Source organism: Talpa europaea, assembly GCF_964194135.1.
Source record: "Talpa europaea genome assembly, chromosome: 5".
Classification (NCBI taxonomy): Eukaryota; Metazoa; Chordata; class Mammalia; order Eulipotyphla; family Talpidae; genus Talpa; species Talpa europaea.
The window spans coordinates 70,001,870-70,020,594 of record NC_140071.1 but is presented as its reverse complement, the minus strand read 5'-3'; the positions used below and the strand labels follow the sequence as shown (position 1 = coordinate 70,020,594).

Here is an 18,725-nt window from a genome sequence, read left to right as displayed (position 1 = left end):
TAATATTTTCTATATCTAAAATAAGTATTATTATATATAACATAGATCAATGTTTTAATAAAGTGAAAACCTACCTCCAATTAATGACCTTTATATTTATTTATTTATTTTTAAAGATTTATTTACTTATTTATACAAGCACTGGGTACAGTCAGAAGCGTGGGAGGGTGAGAGAATTCACTAGAGCCAGAGGGGAGCAGAGCAGGCAGAAGGACCGAAGTACACTGCTGAGGGGAGCAGCGGGCGGCAGGAGAGGTCTGTGCGCCATGTGGGACCCTCCTCCGGTGGCCGGGGAGCAGCCGGGGATCGAACAGGAGCTGGAGAGGCTGTGGGCAGCTTCGCAACCCAGCGCTCAACCGCTGCGCCACCGGGGAGGCCCAAATTATTATGTTACTTCTACTAATCCATATCATTATTGTTTCCAGGATTTATAAAAAATATATCTAAATTATATTTTTAATTTCTTGCCATTTTTGCATGAAATGTATATATTTAGCAGACTAAATATATTTGGAATCTTCATTTTTTTTCTTTTTTCTTAGTTAAGGTAGCACTGGTGTACAACATTGTATAGGTTTCAATAGTAAAATTTCATACTTCAACAGAGTGCTTATCTACCACACCCATCACAAAAACATTTAACTTTTCAGAAAATTCAATTCTTATGTTTGAGACCCCTGGTATTTTTCAAGTATCAAACCTGAATGTCACTATCTTAAATATTTTTCTTCTTTTAAAATTTTAGAAAATCACATTTTATTTTGATACTATTTATTTCATCTAATTTTTCAGAATTTAGTCATAGTTAAACAAAGTAGTGTCTTACTATTTATCTTCTGTTTTTTTTGCTTGTCTTCCCTTTAACACATTCTTATTGAGTGTAATTGTATTTTCTCCTTTTTCATTCTTCTTAATTTTATGTTGCTTCTATTTTATGCTTTTTTTTTTTAAGATTTATTTATTTATTTATACTAGCACTGGGTACAGTCAGATGTGCGGGAGGGTAAGAGAATTCACCAGAGCCAGAGCGGGGAACAGAACAGGCAGAGTGATGAAATACACTGCTGAAGGGAGCAGCAGATGGGGCAGAATAGGTCTGTGGGACCCATGTGGGACCTATGTGGGACCCTCGCTGGCAGCTGGGGATCGAACCGGCGCTGCAGAGGCTGTGGGCAGCTTAGCAGCCCAGCGCTCAACCGCTGTGCCACCAGGGGAGGTCCTATTTTATGTTATTTTTTAATGAACCAGTTTTTGTTTTTTCTTTTTTTTAAATTTTTTTTTTTAAAGAATTATTTATTTATACAAACACTGTGTACAGTCAGAAGCGCGGGAGGGTGAGAGAATTCACCAGAGCCAGAGCAGGGAGCAGAGCAGGCAGAAGGACAGAAGTACACTGCTGAGGGAAGCAGCGGGCAGCAGGAGAGGTCTGCGCGCCATGTGGGACCCTCCTTTCGTGGCTGGGGAGCAGCCACGGGTCGAACCGGTGCTGCAGAGGCTGCGGGCAGCTTCGCAATCCAGCACTCAACTGCTGCGCCACCTGGGAGGCCCTAAGAACCATTTTTTGTATTCAAATGTATGCATTTTTGTTCTTATGTTTATGATCTATTATTTTTTCTTCCTTTTTTTAAAGATTTTTTTTTTTTTTAATGCATAGAAGAGCTGGGTACAGGCCAGAGATGTGGGGCATGTGAGGATTCACCAGAGACAGAGTGGGGAACAGAATAGGCAAACTGACTGAAATACACTGCTGAGAGGAGCAGCAGGCGAGACAGGAGAGGTCTGCTGCACCAAGTGGTTTCTCCCTGGCCGGCCGGGGATTGAACTTGTGCTGCAGAGGCTGCTGATTGCTTCATAGAGTGGTGCTTAACCCCTTGTGCCACCAGGGAGGCCTTTCCTTCCTTTTGAAACAGGGGCAGAGTAGGCCACAAAAGAGGCCACAGGGTCTCTGAGACCAGAGAGCCACCTAAAAGCCCCAAAAGGCCAAAAACCAAAAGCTATAGACTAAAACAGGACAGTGCCTGATAAGAGCACAGGTCACTGTCTGTAGGTTCTCACCAGCGTGCACAATTGTGAGAGACCTCAGGCCCCAGGAACAACAACCATGGGGTTTATTTACAAACAGGGAAAACAAAGAGCTTACTGTACCCACAAGTGGCGGCTGTCTCACCCAGATAACAACAAAGAGCTCTTAGAGGCACCAGGCCCAGGGCCTTTGGTGGTCCTTTCACGCAACAGCAGAGACAGGACTGAGGCCCAGTCCATGACAGAGTCCTTCGGCTTCTCTTTCCTCATCAGAGGGAGGCTGCTGGATGCTTCTTTTCCTCTTTCTTTGGAGGCTGGAACCATCTTCTTTTCTTCAGGGGCAGGCGTCGTTTCTTCTTCTTCAGGGGCCCTGGTCTTCTTTTTTCGTGCTGGGGTTGTCATCTCCTTTCCTTCAGGGGCCTCTCGTTCTCTTCTCTCTTCGGTGCCTCCGATCGTCGTGTCCTTTGCTACGGGCTCTGCTTGTCTTCTCCTTTTCTTGGGCTCCGGGTCATCTCCTTTTTCTGGGGGCTCTCTTAGTTCCCTCCAGCCCTGCTTATATCCTCTTTCACCCACAAGTCTGATTGGACCATTTAGCACCAATCAGCTCACAGCTCATATTTCTTTGGTCCATTACAAACGGCAGTTACTGAACTCTGAGGAGCAACTGCCACAACTGACTTCTTGTATGGCAGCAGGGTCAAAAGGACGTCACTGTTCTGCCGGCTTCCACCACTAAGATGGCTGGGTTCTGGTAACACTCTGATTTATCTTGCGGTTTATTTTTGAATTTCTTGAAGATGATGTTAAATCATTGGAAAAAATTCCTTACTGGTGTTTGTCTTAATCACAGTTTGAGTTCCAAAATTATGAAACTATGCTGTCTGAAGGCAGATTTTATTTCAAGTGTAACAATTGTGTGGTCCAAAGGAAAAAACAGGTTTTTCCTTTGTGTATATAAATTCAGAAAAATAGATGCATCTTGAGTTGAGTTTTGACATTATCTTAATCTCTTTTTTCAAGAATTATAAGATCAGTGAGCTAGATATGTAGATTTAATATCACACAGCTTGCATTTTAGTAGTCTCATGTGCAGAAGTAAATATTATAAAATTATATTTCAGCTTATACTATTAATATTTTAAAACTACATTATGATCAAGGTACAATGAAAATGCAAGTGTGTTAATTATCACGGGCATTGCGATTTACTTTAAAATCACCAAATGCATTCTGTACATTCTCAAGAATCATGGACATGGGAGAAAAAAATCAGTTTAGGACCATATGATGTTGAACAAGTGTACTTCAGTTTTTTATATTCATCTTCAATATATTCTTATATTCACATCAGTATGAAAAGGCTCATAGTTGAGACTGAGTATGAGTGTTATTAGAGAACCAACTGGGAAAATGATAAATAGGTGTTAAAAAAGCAGATGGTGGTGAATGCTACCTGTTGGAGCACAGAAAGGATAGACAGAGCTAGAAAGGAGACTACTTAAATGAGCAAAACACAGAAATAAAAGTTTTAAGCAGACAAAGATGGAGATGACAAAAAAAGAGAGAAGATAAAAATAAAGGGAGCAACATATTGAAATGAAAGGTAAAAATGGAAGGATATACACAAGGCTTTAGAAGAGAATAAGAGAATAAGCAAAGTCAGAGAAGAATAAGACAATGAAGGAGTGGGGTGAGATAAAGACTCTGAGAATATTGTAGTTTTTAAAGGGTTAGTAAATTAAACATGTCAGTTAAGTCTTAGTTCATTACATAAAAGACAATCATTCATTACGTACCTTTGGAGAAATGTTATATCCATACTCATTTCTTTCACAGCCCATGATAGGTCTCAGAGAGTCACTGGCCTAAAACTACAGTACAGCTCCCTGAGCATCCTCCTAGTGGGTGCCTCAGTTGTTACTGCCTCCAGGGCAGATTTCCCATTGCTCCATTCATGTTGGAGTGCTTGTAAACAGTGGCCCCTGTGGTTGTGTATGTTGCCAGTTTGCATTAGGAATATTCTGTACTGATAATTAGTGGTATGGGGTATATATTTGCTTTTAAAAAATTGTCGATTTCTGAATTGTATTCCATTATATATATACACCACATCTTTTTGATCCAATCGTCTATTTGGGGGCATTGGGGTTTTTTCCAGGTTTTGACTATGACACAAACTGCTGCAATAAACATAGGGCTACAGATATTCTTTTCAATCAATGTTTTTGTGGCCTTCGGGTAGATCTCTAGGAGTGGAATTGCTGGATCATATGGTTGCTTCATTTTCAGAAGTCTGAGGAACCTCCAGAGAGCTTTCCATAGTGATTGGGCCAGTTTGCACTCCCACCAGTGATGTAGGAGAGTTCCTTTTTCACCACATCCTCGTCAATATTTGTTGTTGCTAGTTTTTTTGATATGTGCCATTCTTACTGGTGTAAGGTGGTATCTCATTGTGGTTTCGTATCAAAAAAGATAAATTAATGCCATTTTCAGCAACATGGATGGAGCCAGAAGGAATTATGCTCAGTGAAATAAGTCAGAAGGAAAAAGAAATGTATTGGATGGTTTCACTTTTAGGAGGAATACAGGGGAACCAAATAAGACATCAGGGGAAAAAATAATAACAATACAAAACACAACAAAACAAAACAAAACAAAACTGACAACTATAAACCAGAGACATCTTGCAGAGGTGGAGGAGGAAGCGGGATCAGAGGGAGGGAGGAAGGAGCACAGGGTACTGTGGTGATGTTGCATAGGTGCACTGGTGAAGGAAATTCTATGTGTACTGCACTTGATGCAGGGGAAGCAAAAATTATTTAAAAATGAACAATGATCTAAAATATATATAAATAAAAAATTGAAAAATTAAAAAGTTGTTGAAAAATAAATTTAAATCTTAACTATGCATTGAAAAAAAACTGTCTCTGGCTCACTAACCATTGATTATAGGCTATTTTATTCCTCCTAATGACTTGATTCTCCATCTGATCAAAACTCCCATAGCTAATTCCTTTTGTTAGGTCTCTGCCTCTGTCCACTTCCTGATCCACAAACTGGAAGGAATGGAATTAATGAGGATCTGAGCATGTTGAAGTCCTGTAGGTGAAGCACAAAGACATAATTTTAAGCCTACTGTGTGCTCAGGTCTTTTCTACTGTTTTTTTCTTTTTTAAATATTATTATTTTTTTCTTTTTTGCATCATTGTTCATTTTTAAACAACATTTGCTTCTCCCCACCCCCTCAGGTGTAGTTCCCATAGAGTTTCCTTCACCAATGCACCCGTGCACCATCACCACAGCCCCCTGTGCGCCTCTTTCCCTCCCTCCCTCTGATACCTCCCCCTCCTCCTCCCCTGCAGTATGTCTCTGATTTATAATTGTCTGTTTTTGCTTTGTTCTGTTTTGTACTATTATTTTTTTACACAGATGTCTTATTTGGTTCCCCTATATTCCTGCTATAAGTGAAACCATCCGATATTTTTCTTTTTCCTTCTGGCTTATTTCACTGAGCATAATTCCTTCTAGCTCCATCAACATTGCTGCAAATGTCATGAGTTTATCTTTTTGATTGCTGAATAATATTCCATTGTGTATATATGCCACATCTTCTTGATCCAGTCATCTATTTTTGGGCATTTGGGTTGTTTCCAGATTTTATAAGTTGTACTGCAATAAACAAGTGCACAGGTGTTCTTTTGAATCAATGTTTTTGTGTCCTTTGGGTAGATCCTTGGTAGTGGAATTGCTGGGTTGTATTGTAGATCCATTTTTAGCAAGTTGAGGAATCTCCACACAACTTTCCATAGTGGTTGGACCAGTTTGCACTCTCACCAGCAATGCAGGCAAGTTCCTTTTTCACCACACCCTCGCCAACATTTGTTGTTACTTGTTTTTATGATATGTGCCATTCTTACTGGTGTAAGGTGGTATCTCAATGTGGTTTTAATTTGCATTTCCTGTACTTGTGGACCTGTGCTTTTCCCCTGTAGTTCTCTGAGAAACGGAGGGGGTAGAGGGTCGAGGGTAGCCCCTCGACACAGGGGCTATTGCTCACGCTGGGTGCTGTGTCTGCCCTGTGTTCACCCGGTGCTGTGCCTGTGGCTGTGTGGATCCCGTGCCCTGAATTCTGTGCTCTAGTTCTCAATATCAGGGTCTGAGATCCAAAACGACAGCTGTTACCCTGTGTGGTGCTCACTATTATGGTGTGTCCCACACCCCGAATTCTGTGTCTAGCTTTCAGTTCCAGAATGGGGTCTTGCTCCATGCCTTGTTTCCCTTTTTACCCCTGTTTGTGTAGCCCACCCCCTCTCAGAGTCTGAGGGTGCTTTTGGAAACCCTGCCTTCCAACTATTAGGAAGTTGGTGATTTTTTTCTGATCACTTAGGTAGCACCAGAGATCTTTCCTAGTATCCTTCCAGAGCTGTGCTTTTTCCCAGTGGGTCTCCGGGGAACTGGGTGGGGGTGGCGTGGAGTGGCTCAGTGGTGTGGGGTGCTGTGTGTGCCCTGTGCCACGTGTCATAGGGATCCCACGCCCCAAATTTCACGCTCCGGGACTCAGTTCCAAAGCCCTCACTTCCTGGATGCGGGCAGTAGCCCAGTTCAGTGTCCGCAGAAGAGGCACCTTTTGCACCCCGCTCCCATGCTGGAGCGCCTGGTTTTTGATTACTCAGTGAGGGTCATTCACCACAATGAGGGTTCCCATATGTGTCCCCAGGAACCTAAGTCATGTGCGCAGGGACCTGGGCAGCAGCAATCCGCTTATGCTTTTCGTGTGCGTGCTTTTCTGCACAAGCTTACTGGCTGGACTTTGGCTTTTTGCAGGCCTCTCTGTGGAGTCCTTATCTTCCTCTGATGGAGCCCGGAGTTGTTAGCTTACCTCTGTGGTGATTCCTGCTTGGTTCTCCACAGTTCCCATTCGCGGGGTGCAGTGCCTGCAATAGTTCCTTTCTGCTCACAGTCCCGCTTGATCTGTAGTTTGTTCTCGTGGGGGAGGGTAGCAGGGTTCTGAGCTTTCCTCTCTTTTAGTCCTCGTTTATGGCAACTTTCCTTTTTGGGCAGTTTGCCAGAGTTGCCTGTTTCTCTTCCGTGTCCTGGTTTTTGCAGGGACCTGCTGATATTCCTCCCTATGAACTTTTTTTTTTAATGGGAGGACTTACTCGCAGTGTTTCCCCGCCACCGTGTTGATCTCCTCTGCCTCTTTTCTACTTTTTAATGTTCTTCATAAGTAAAATCATATTATCAACTCTTCAAGTATTTTTAAAAATCAACATTTTGTGATTTCAACAAATAGCAATGTGAAAGAGTGTAAGAAGGCTAACATATAAGTAATTGTACAGCAAGTGGGGCACATTTAAGAGATAGGAAAACAAGTAATTTAAGGCAATATATTTCTTTATTGCCTTCAATCACTAGCATACTGATTTTATTGTGAAAATGTGAAAAGTTACTAAGAAGGAGAAAATGGAATCTTATTATTGAAGCATCTGCTATATCTTATAGCCTGGATATTTTTCTGAAAAATATTTTTGCTCAGTTGCTTTTAGCCTATAAAATTTTATGAAAACAAGAAGTAGTTTTTTTTTTTTATATTCTTAAATTTTATTTTCAATGACCTCCGGTTTTGGCTTCATTCTTTGATTTTTCCCAAAAAATCATTATTCTGCTTCTATATATTAATTTCTGTTTCATTTTAATTTAGTGGGGTTTGTTGTTGAATGCATGCTCTTTTTGCCTTTCCATATTTTATGAAAAAATTATACAGTGACTCTTTACTATAGAGTTGAAGCTATAAAAGTTGAAGCCATAAAACCAGACATCTAATAGTTCCACTTCAAAGTATAACTTTTTCCATTTCTATCTTTGTCAGCAAAATTATCTTAAGTTTACCTTGAGGCTGAGAATTCAGAACTCTGTAGACCAGATTTTCAAAAATGAGTTTGCACATCTAAATATTTTTATTTCTAAGGTTTCTTATAAGTGTATTTCCTTGGTTTATGTTGAAGCCTTAAAAACTCACAAGCAACTGATTATTTGCACATATTAAAGACCAGGAGAATATTAACCTAAAACTGTATTTTTTGATGCTTAGCTTGTTCAAAATATTATGTTGGAAGACTTTATTCATAAGATTAACACCTGGAAGAGAGCTCAGTTTAAACTAGCAAGCCTGGAGGAGAGCTTGTGTTGTTATCTTGGCAAGACATTTCCCAGTGTGGTCTCATATATATGGTAGTTGTACTCAAGACTGCTCTGTCTTCTATGTAGCATCCTCTATAAGAGAGAATTAACACCAAGGTAGTAGTAGGAGTAGTTAAAATTTATCTAATGGTGAGAAGGTGGAGAAAGGTAAATACCACAGCATCTCATGAGATAGTAAAGAACGGACTTTACTGCAGGAACTAAAAACCGATGGTCAGCAAAATGTGGCACATGGCCCCATTTCTCATTATCTCATTGATAAGTGTGTTGGAAAACAATTGGACATTGCTGAAACTGGGTTTTGAGTAAAGAATCTGTTTTATTGCTATTCTACTTCTTATAACATAAGTGTGAAAATCACCTTCTCTAGGAAGAAATAAATATTTTGGGATCATTTATTAAGCCATCTGAGATAAAGCATAAGTGGGGGAGGTGATGCTAGAAATATCATCTTTTCAGGACCTCAGACCTTTGGGAAGTTCCTGTAATGTTTGGAAAAGGAGGCCACTGGGCTCCACAGGAAGTTGGGTTTAGGAGAAACTCCACCAAGTGATACTCTTAGGATGCCTAGTTTTAGCCAACATCCCTACTTCTATGCCAGGCAACTCAAGGTGAATATATGATGTCATAGTCAAATATTGTGCTAAAAAGGGTACAATGCATGTGATTACTTTATCATTTTATAGCTTTTATACATCTTTAAAATTTCCATTTCATAAAACAGATGCTAAAATTTTACTAATTTGCCTAAGGATTCATAACCATTGCAATGGGACATTGAACATAAACAAATGTCTCCTGACTCCTGAGTCTTCCCCTGAGGCTTTCTTTCCCCATGTGGACTTAATCTGAGGGCAAAATCTTGAGCAGTTGTTTAAGAAATTTATCTTCAAATTATGAGAAATAACTTTATTATTTTCTTTTCTATTTCTGTCTCTCGATTTTTACAACTTGATTTTGATTAGAGAATTTTCTGGTTCATACATATCTCTAGTTAATATTAAGTGATCTATACCAAGTGAGATTCACTTCAGTCTGATTTTAGCTGAAGTCAATGGAGGAAAATTATTATATGTGTATGTGTGTGACATAGAGGATTTAAAAAAAAGAAAACAAGACCTCCAAAAGATTCCTAAATAAAAGGCCTTAAGCAAATCTGTCTAGTTCTGATTCATATCTAGAAAACAAAGATCTGAGCCTCCTTCACAAAGTATCCAATATGTTTCCCTTCCCTTATATTTTGTTTCTGATTAATTTGCAGTAAATTAAATAACTTCTCTAGCCTTAGGCTTCTAATCCTTAAATATGTAAAAACTATACATCCTTCAAGAGTTTGTCCAGAGGAAAGAATGTAGGCAAAGAGCCTGACATGTTAGTTCCTTGTTATTTTGTTTCATAATTTACAGATTTAAAAAAATTACTTTCTTCAGAATACAGTAGTAAAATCTTACTTTGGTAAGATTATAGTAAATAATAAGTACAAGATTTATATTTTTGTGTCCCAATGTGTTTTGAGTTTCCTTTAAGTCTGAATTATTGTCAGTACCTTTTCAGAGAGAACATATTATTTCATGATGATTTCTCTTTTTGGTTAGGTTTTGTTTTCCTTCAAGTTCATGAATTAAAGCACAATTAGATATGAGTGCATGTTATATGTGCTTTTTGATGGTATGGAGACAAGACCAATTATGGAAGAATAATGTTTGGGGTGTTGATAGTGGGCATGGCTGATTATAATTTTAGCTGAAGAGATAAAGAATATGAATGTGCTATTTTTTTAGCCTTTGTGAAATATTTATTAAGAAACTTGTTAGCTAAATCACTAAAAGTTTTATTTATTGAAGTGCTATTGGAAGTGAAATGCCAGAGACAGTGCTAGGCTTCATATATGCATTTTCAGTGCATCACTCAGAATTTAGCTGTAGTCTTACCTCAGATACAGGTCAATCCCCATATATCTTATGCGATCTCCTATCCTTCTTACTTTTCTGAATGGAGCCTTGGTCTGAACAGGAATTCCAAGCCTTGGTCATGAACAGTCATAGATTTAACTGCCACTTTCATAGCAGTGGCTTTATGCATAACAGATAGGTGTCTGACTTCGATATGACCATCAATTCTCAGAGTTCTCCATTCGCAGTGGCATGATATAGAATCTTAAAATGGTACAGGTATTAAAATGACCTGGGAGAGATGTGAAAAAGAATTCTACCCCAAATACAGATCAACTAGAATCAAAATGACAACCTTATTGGAGGACAAAGTTGTGCAATAGAAAGAAATATCAAAATCTATACATTTTTGTATGTTGTATTGTTTTTCTTGTGTGCTTCATTCTTTCAAAGAAAAGGGTCAATGTTCACTTTGCAGTGAAATACAATTGTAATGCTTGGCAAAAGTATATCGCCTAGTTAGAGTGTAAATTTAGATATCATGTTAATCAAATTTGTATAGCTTCCACACTTTTAAGACACTAAGAAAATAAGCTAAAGGGCTTAATCTTCCACAATTTCCAAATATCTACTTGAAGATTAAGTATTTGATAAGACATATGGACTTGTTGAAAATCTTGTTATCCAGGGAAGGTGTTTTCTGTTTATCTGACAGAACAAATAATGCACCCCTGCTCCTGCAACTCACTCACTCTTCTCACAGGAGGTTTCCTACATGGATTTAAGTGTAGGGAGAAAGTAGAACTCCTAATAGAGGTAGTGATCATTAATTAAATGGCTCTGTGTACAAGAATTGTTCTAGATATGAGGAATGAAAAGGTAAATAAACCATGTTAAAAACTATGATTGATAGTTTCTTCTCCAGAGCTACCGCTTGTGTCACCATTATACTTATTTTTTATTATTATAAAATCACTTGTACCATTTTAAAAAAAAATCTCATTTATTCAATAATTTTTTGTTTATGTTCTATGATAAAAACTGCTTAAATAGTGAATAAAAGTAGTTATGGTTCTTTCAAATGGAAATTACCATCAAGTGTAAGATATATTGTCAATCAAACCACAATATAGGGGCCTCCCTGATGGTGCAAAGGGTTAATACACAGCACTCTGATACTATCTGCAGCCACTGCAGCACAAGTTCCATCCTTGGCCAGGGAGGTGGCCCACATAGTGCAGCAGACGTCTCCTGCCTTGCCAGCTACTCCCCTCAGCAGTGTATGTCAGTACATCTGCCTGTTCTATTCCCCACTCTGTCTCTGATGAAACCTCTCACCCACTGCATCTCTGGTCTGAACCCCAGTTCTTGTATGCATAAACAAAATCACAATATACTTGTAAAACCACACATATATGTATTAAATCTCTATAATTCTAATTGTTATAGAGGAGGTTTTATAAATTATGATGTGTTCTGAGGAAAAGAGGTACATGGTATTAAGATGACATGGGGTTTGGTAGGGGGTTTCGGGAAAGAAAATAGTTTGCAGAGCAAAGGGTTATGGGATGTGCAAAGTCCTCATGTTAAAAGTGATCATGAAGTATTTAAAGAACTAAAAGAATAGTTATGTAACTGGTCCACTGAAACCACAGGGGGATGGAAACTTAGAGGTGGTCAGAGTTTCTAATTTTCTGTTAGAAGTCACAAGAGGGAATTTAATTGCTTTAGTGGTGAAGTGAACTGTGGAGGGGTGCTGTGTTTGTGTTTGTTTGTGTTTGAGGTTATGACATGATCAGAGCTGTGAAGCTGTTTTTTTTTTTTTAAGTTAACTTAACTTCTCTAATCTAAATATCTGTCTATAAAATGAGGTAATGAGCAAACACAGGCTAAAGAAAATGACCTAGTTGGTAGATCCTTACTGCCTGCTCTTAGCACTGCAGGACAACACTCAAAAACAAACAGGAAGAACCAAGAATGGAATTTGTTTATAGGCAATGAGAAAAGAGAGCTGAGAGCAAGTGTGAGAGTGTGAGAATGAAAGTGAGCAAGCCAGCAAGTGAGAAAGAGATGGAAAGTTCATAGGTCTTCATGTGGCCAAACACAGCAGTCATTTCTTCTCCAGATAGTGTATATGTTGCACAATTCAAGTAAAGGGTTGCATGTGTGAGATGGCAGCTGTCCACTAGATAGAGGCACAGTTTCATGTAAAAGATGATAGGATGAGAGTCTGGAGCTGGCATACACATGGAGGAAGAAGGGGCAGCCTGCCACTCAGAGTCATCCCAGTACGGAAAAGTGGCTTCAGCCAACCTGCTGGTCAAAGGCAGTGCTGAGACCTGACAGGTGGAGAAAAGGGAAGAAAGGTAGATAAGAACACAAGGGGTGAAGGTTAAGTCGACTCTGTCCACGAAGAGAGTGAGAGTCCATTGCTGTGGTCTTTAAAGTTTTCATGGCAGCTCTACTTCTCCCCTCACTGTCAACATTCCCTATTCTAGTAGGGAGTTAAAATGCCACCTTCCACACTCTGGAATCATCTAATGTCTTGACAGTTATTAGTCCCAGCTGTCATGGGAGTTGCAAGGTGGGGCCAGGTATCCAGGAAGACTGGGAGTCCAACTACTATACCAGCCTGGGACAGTGCTGCCCTGAGCGGGCACAGAGACCCTGGTCTCTGGCACTAGGTCCACTAGCAAAGCATGTCTAGCTTCATGGTATCTGGCTCCTGAACTAGAAATGGTTGAAATGTAGTCTTGATTTGGTCAAGGGACTGAAAACCCCAGTAGGGAGAGAGGGCCAAACTCAGTAGACAGAGATCAGGAGTAGCAAGGACTGAAGCTGGGGTAATCAGAGGTTATCTAGCACCCAGACCCGAGCCAGCACTCCTTATGGCAATGGCAGTGGTGGCACCCTCATGCTTGAGGACTGGGAGTATGGGAAATCAGAGTACTTCTCAGACACTCCTGGGCATCACCTAAAACTTATCCTGTGGATAAGGTCTCTCACAGTCCTGGCAGGGTGTAGGAATCAGGGGGCATTAAAATGCCTGTTACAGTTAATTGGCACAGAACAAGTATATTTTTATTATTATTTAATTAATAAATATAGCATAAAGTATACATATATTAAATATATACACTGTTGATCAATAGTATAATTATTAATATGTCATAAACCTTTTCACTATTGCCTTTTTGGCTTTAAGGCAAAGTGTAATGAAATTCCGGAGTTTCTGTTTGTCTGGGAAGGTCCATATTCTTTCTTCAAAGAGGAAGGAGAACTTTGCGGGATAGTACACACTGGGTTGATGGCTGGCAATAAAAATGGAACAGAGAAGAATATATTTGCTTAATATTTGGATGGAAAAGCAGGAGTTTGTTGATAATTACATTTGAGAGAGTAACAGGAGATCAGGAGATGAAAATGTCTTCAAAATTGAACAATGAGTCCAATAGTACACCATTCATAGCAAGAGGAACATCAGAGGAGAATAAGTTGTATTTGGAACAGGGAAACATCATGTATCTGGTTTTGGGCATGGAGAAGTAATGTTTTTTATTTCTTTAAGTGGAAATGTCAACTTAGAAGCACTTTTCAACTGTTCTGCAACTGAGGGAAGAAGTTTGTGCAGAACCATTCAGTGAAGATTACATTGAAATAATGGACAAAAGCAATATTGCCTTAGTAAAGAATCTCAAATGAAATGAGAGCCACTAGGGCAGAATTTTAAGGAATGCCACCATTCAATGTCTGAGGAGAATGACAACAAAACAAACAAAACATCAAATGTTATGTGCAGTTGGAAAGGTTTACAAAAATCCAGGAGGGTTTGTGATAACACAAAAAAAAAAATGATGAAAGGTTGTGATAATTTTAAAGTATGATATAGTAATGCTTTGGAAATTTAAGTGTATGGAGATAATAATTTTTAAAACAGATAGGGAAACCTTCCTAATCTACCCATAGTAGAGATAAGCTATCCCTTTCTCAGTATCTACTTTCTTCTCAGTGAGAAAAAATATAAACATACATGAAAAATCTATTGGAAAGAGTTGATGAGGCATACATAAAACAACTTGCAGTATCTGCCTAATATAAAATAGTTAAATGTCAAAGTGCATGAATATTGTAGTTTGTAGTTTGTGGACAAGCCCCATCCTTCAATGTGATATGCTGTATATCAAGCTACTAAAAAATGAAGTAGATTATCACTTAGTATCTCAAGTAGATGGCCTTTTGAAAATTTTACTAAAATTTCTAATTTTTTAAGATAAAATTTCACCACATCTATTCAACATAGTATTAGAAGTTGTAACTAGAACAATCAGGTGAGAAAAAGATATAAAATGAATCCAAATTGGGAAAGAAGTAAAACTATCACTATATTCAGACATCATAATATATATAAAAAACCTGTAGTAGGGGTAAAAAGCTATTAGAAACAATAACTCAGTATTGTGAAGTAGCAATTTACAAAATCAACATGAAAATCAGTTGCATTTCTACATGCAAAAGAAGTTTTCAATACCGAGGCATGAACTTGACAAAGGAGGTGAATGACCTATATGATGAAATCTGTAAGACATTGTTAAAAGAAATAGAAGACAAACAAAAGATGGAAGGATATCCCTTCCTTTTGTATTGGAAAAATCAACATTGTTAAAAATGCCTTTACTCAAAGCACTATACATATTCAATCCAACCTTTCAAAGTTTCAATGACATTCTTTAAAGAATTAGAACAAATATTCCTGACATTTTTATGGAACCAAAACAGACATCAGATAACAAATGCAATCCTGACAAAAAAGAACAGATATTACATAGCCAGACTTCAATCTATACTGTAAAGTTATAGTAATCAAAACAATATAGTATTGGGATAAAAACAGAAACACAACGAATTAATAGGTTAAGAGGCTAGAAATAAACCCAGACTTATATGGACAGTTAATTTATGATAAGGAGTTGAGAGTATACAATGGAGAAAGGAAAGTCTCTTCAACAAATGGTGCTGGGAAAACTGGACCATATATCACACTATACAAAAATTAACTGAAAATTCATTAACTAAAAATAAAGACGTGAACCATGAAATACATAGGCAAACATAAGCAAAATAACAGTGGTCTCAGTAATGTATTTGGAAACTTGACTTCTATGATAAGAAAAACAATAGAAAAAATAAAATTGGAAAACATCAAATTAAAAGTTTTGGCACAAAACAAGAAACTGTCATTGAAACAAAAATAAATCCTACTGAATGGAAGAAAACATTTGCACATTGTATATTTGAAAGGGGGCTAGTATACAAGAACTACAAAGCATGATTACAACTCAACAAAAAATGGACAGAAGACCTAAATAGACTCTTCTCCAAAGAAGACATACAGAGGGCCATTAGGCACATGAAAAACTGCTCAACACTTAATTGGGGAAAGGCAAATCAAGACCCTAGTGAGATACCACCTCACAACTGTGAGAATGGTCCACAACAAAAATCCGGAAATAACAAGTTGGTGAGGATGTGAAGAAAAAGGAACCATCATACACTGTTGGTGAGAATGTAGATTGGCCCCGTTTCTATGAAAGACAGTTTAGAGGTTCTCAAAATATTAAAAAATAGATATACTATAGGGCTGAGCATTTCCATTCCTAGGTATGTACCCAAAGAATTCAAAAGCACTAATTCAAAGGCATATGTCTACTCATATGTTGATTCTAGCACTATTTACTATAGCCAAGTTATGCAACAACCTTACTGCCTAAGGACAGATTAGTGTATGAAGATGTGATATCTATGTATCGATATATCTGCATCTATATATGCATTTATCAGTCAATCATCATCTATCTGTAGAAATAATGGAATACCACTCAGATATGTAAAAAAAAGATGAACTCTTGCCATTTGCAACAACATGGATGGAACTAGAGGGGATAATGCAAAGTGAAACAAGTCAGGAGAAAGACAAATACAAGATGACTTTCCTCATATATAGAATATAGACAAAAAAAAAAAAAAAACAGAGTCAGATAGCACAAATTAAAGACAAACACCAGGACTATGACTATAAAACTGAGGTTACCAGAATCATGGGAGGAATGTGGTGAGGAGAGCCTGGAAGGTGCACAGTGGACTGTGGTTGAGACAAAGGGAGCCTTGGTGGTGGGTGTGGTGTGGTAACACGCACCTGAAGAGGTTGAATCCTGCATTTGTAAATCATACAGTGTTGTAAATCATTGTCACATTAATGAAAGTAAAAAGAACTTTTGTTAGTGATTTATTATTAATAATGGCCCAGTGTGTCTCCTTTATCAGTTTATGCATAAACTGATATGAGAGATATGAACTGAAGAGATTAATTTCTCCCCAAAGCACTTTTGGTCTCAGTATTTCATGTCCTCCATTTTTATCTGAAAAGGTTAACTCAGCCCCCAACAAGTTAACCAGTCTATATGAAAATGATCATGCCAAGGATAGGAGTGAAGTCAGAGGTCTCAGTTCAAGTTCAAAACATCCTCCAAACAGGCTTCTGTGATATGGTACCCAGTGGGGAACAGAAATGGCCAGAAAGAATGAAGGTAGCAGTCAGGAGAGTGGGAGATGCTACCATCAATGTCTGAAACGTGTGGTGTGTTACATCTGCTTCATGAATGCCTTTGTTATTTTGAAAGTGTATTGCTGCTAAGTTTGTAGGATTTCTGCATTTGTTTATAACTTTGTTGTGTACCTCAAGTATGTCTTTCTTCCCAAAAGGTTAATTTCACATTCTAAATTACCTTTTCACTTGGACTTTTTTTTCCTTTCATCATCAACCTCTTTCTTAAAAGGGTGTATCTACATCCAACACTAATTAGGCTTTATAACTTCAATAAATTGTCATTTCCATTTATCACTCCAGTTTCCACTTTCAATGCCAGCTCTGTTACTGCAATATAAGATCAGTAATTGCTAAGTATCCGTCATATCAGAAGTGACATGTCACTGAAATATTCACAATAGTTCACCAATCTGAGTCTTGTCCAGGTAGAACTAATGCCAAATACTCCCCTTTCTGTTTTTTTCCCTAACATTAAGCTATTTGAATAAAAAAGCCTATCTTAAGTAATGTAAATTTACTAAACCATTAATATTAGCAAGCTGGTATTTCACATAGTCTAAGCACCACTGGTTGAAAAATCACTCACCTATTAGCATATATTTTTTAAAGATTTATTTATTTATACAAGAACCGGGGTACAGGACAGATATGTGGGAGGGTGAGAGGATTCACCAGAGACAGAATGGGGAACAGAACAGGCAGACTGATGAAATACACTGCTGAGGGGAGCAGCAGGTGAGACAGGAGAGGTCTGCTGCGCCATGTGGGATTCTCGCCAGCCGGCTGGGATCGAACCCACGCTGCAGTGTCTGAGGACAGCTTCACAGTGTGGTGCTCCCTCCCTGGGAGGCCCTATGCCTGGTCATTTCTTAAAGTCAATATTCTATAGCCAGGTTTATTTTAAAAGGGAGAGATATGGGGCATATTGATATCAAGCAAGGAGTGTGTGTGATAAATGAATCGAAGCCAAAAAAAAATACTTATAATAATTTCACTTACTTCTTTTCTTTCTGGGCTGTAAATAGATGTGTTGCAGCCAGTAGTGATTTTTAGGAATCCTCTAAATTCCAAGCATTTAAAAAAAAAAAAAAAGCTTATGTATTTATTTATTCTTCCAGGTTCCCAAATGCCCATGGGTATTTATTTATATATTTATTTATTCATTTATTTATACAAGCAGTGTGTATAGTCAGAAGAGCAGGACAGTGTGGGACCCTCGCCCAATGGCCGTGGATCGAACCGGCGCTGCAGAGGCTGCTGGCAGCTTCGCAGCCCAGCGTTCAACTGCTGCGCCACCAGGGAGGCCCATGGGTCTTATACCTATACCTTTCACATTCTGTACACAGATAAATATAGGAAGACAATAAATAATGAATTCCACTTGGCATTCAGAGAACTTTCTTGATAAAACCACGTCTGGGTGAGAGAGATGGGCCTATGGAGTAACACAGAACATGGACTCAGGCTGGACAATTAACCCAACTCTGGGGACTTGGGACAGCACCTCTCTGTTAATAGTGTGCATTTGCTCTCTGGGGTGTTTTAGTCAAATATGAATTAGCCTAGACTGTAGACTTTCCAGGTTTATGCATCACTTCTCAGTGTATGCCACAGTGATGGTAAAAGAGGTGCACAGCAGGAGCAGCAAAAAGCAGTTTCATTTTGGAAGAGCTTCCTAAATCTGCATTCATCCTAGCTGTACTCAGCATTGCACTGCACTTTCTTTTTTTTTTTTTTTAAATAGAGGCATGTTTTATTTATTTTATTATTTGTTTGTTTGTTTTGTTTATACATGCACTGGGTACAGTCAGAAGCGTGGGAGGGTGAGAGAATTCACCAGAGCCAGAGCGGGAAATAGAGCAGGCAGAAGGACCGAAGTACACTGCTGAGGGGAGCAGCGGGCGGCAGGAGAGGTCTGCGCGCCATGTGGGACCCTCCTCTGGTGGCCGGGGAGCAGCCGGGGATCGAACCGGCGCCGCAGAGGCCGCGGGCGGCTTTGCAACCCA

General features: G+C 38.8%; 1 protein-coding gene across 1 annotated transcript in view; it reads left to right on the top strand.

Annotated features, from left to right (window-relative positions):
- The window catches only part of TMEM232 (transmembrane protein 232), a gene marked incomplete at both ends in the record, with an annotated part of 238,249 nt that overhangs the window by 128,269 nt on the left and 91,255 nt on the right, over nt 1-18,725 (top strand). The window lies entirely within an intron of this gene.